Source organism: Bos grunniens, chromosome 17 (genome assembly GCF_055505025.1).
Source record: "Bos grunniens cultivar Pamir isolate PY7600 chromosome 17, Bosgru_T2T1.0, whole genome shotgun sequence".
NCBI classification, from domain to species: Eukaryota; Metazoa; Chordata; class Mammalia; order Artiodactyla; family Bovidae; genus Bos; species Bos grunniens.
Window position 1 is genome coordinate 13,196,420 of NC_141181.1, and position 1,629 is coordinate 13,198,048.

Here is a 1,629-nt window from a genome sequence, read left to right on the forward strand (position 1 = left end):
GGAAAGTTATGACCAACCTAGATGGCATATTCAAAAGCAGAGACATTACTTTGCCAACAAAGGTCCGTCTAGTCAAGGCTATGGTTTTTCCAGTGGTCACGTATGGATGTGAGAGTTGGACTGTGAAGAAAGCTGAGCGCTGAAGAATTGATGCTTTTGAACTGTGGTGTTGGAGAAGACTCTTGAGAGTCCCCTGGACTGCAAGGAGATCCAACCAGTCCATTCTGAAGGAGATCAGCCCTGGGATTTCTTTGGAAGGAATGATGCTAAAGCTGAAACTCCAGTACTTTGGCCACCTCATGCGAAGAGTTGACTCCTTGGAAAAGACTCTGATGCTGGGAGGGATTGGGGGCAAGAGGAGAAGGGGATGACCGAGGATGAGATGGCTGGATGGCATCACTGACTCGATGGACGTGAGTCTGAGTGAACTCCGGGAAGTTGGTGATGGACAGGGAGGCCTGGCGTGCTGGAATTCAAGGGGTCGCAAAGAGTCGGACACGACTGAGCGACTGATCTGATCTGACCTTTTACCACAATTGGGGAAAAAAATGTATATTAGATTTTCTCCTTAGGCCTGCAGCATCAATGGGATGGGCAAGTGTCAAGATCTTCATATTGCCAGGAAACTCTGCAGCCACCATCAGGACCAGAAGTGGCATGATAAATGATACAAGAAAGCCCGTTTGGGCCAGCCCTGAAGATCAGCCCCTTTGGAGGCACTTCACATGCAAAGGGAATTTTGCTAGAAAATGTCAGAGTTGAAGCCAAACAGGTAAATTCTAGCTTTGGGAAGTATTTCAGGGGCCAACTGATCAATAAGAGCAAGAAACTCAACAGTTTCTTACCCAATGATGATTGCTTGAACTTTACTGCAAAAAACAGTGACGTTTCCACTGCTGGATTTGATTGCAAAATAGCATGCTCTTGGTGACGTTCCTAGAGTCCACTTTAAAGTTGTCAAAGTAGCCAGTGTCTCTCTTGGCCTTATGCAAAAGCTAGAAGAAAAGACTAAGATGAAAAGTTTTGATGATTCAAACATGGTAGTAATAAACTTTCATATACCAAAAAAAGTGTATTAAAGACAGAAATTTCCTTTCACTAAATATAAAAAATTTTTCATAAAGGACATTAGGTACAATCTAGACTATATTTTAACATTAGGGTCTTATTAAGAGGCGGGGGGGATGATTTGGGAGAATGGCATTGAAACATGTATAATATAAGAAATGAATCACCAGTCCAGGTTCGATGCAGGATACAGGACGCTTGGGGCTGGTGCACTGGGATGACCCACAGGGATGGTACGGGGAGGGAGGTGGGAGGGGGGTTCAGGATTGGGAACATGTGTACACCCGTGGCGGATTCATGTTGATGTATGGCAAAACCAATACAATATTGTAAAGTAATTAGCCTCTAATTAAAATAAATAAATTTAAATTAAAAAAATAAAGTTAAAAAAAGGAAAAAAAAGTTCTTTGTATAGCAAACTTCTATAAAAGTTGAGAGAGTAAAATTATTGTATCTCAGAAAGCTATTTCCATGGGAAGCTAAGATTATATGCTAAATCACTTCAGTCGTTTCCGACTCTGTGCGACCCCATAGACGGCAGCCCACCAGGCTCCCCCGTCC

General features: G+C 43.0%; 1 pseudogene; it reads left to right on the forward strand.

Moving 5' to 3' along the window:
• The first annotated feature begins 590 nt into the window (after nt 1-590).
• On the forward strand, nt 591-1,079 carry LOC147355034 (small ribosomal subunit protein uS12 pseudogene; annotated as a pseudogene).
• Nucleotides 1,080-1,629: the final 550 nt, after the last annotated feature.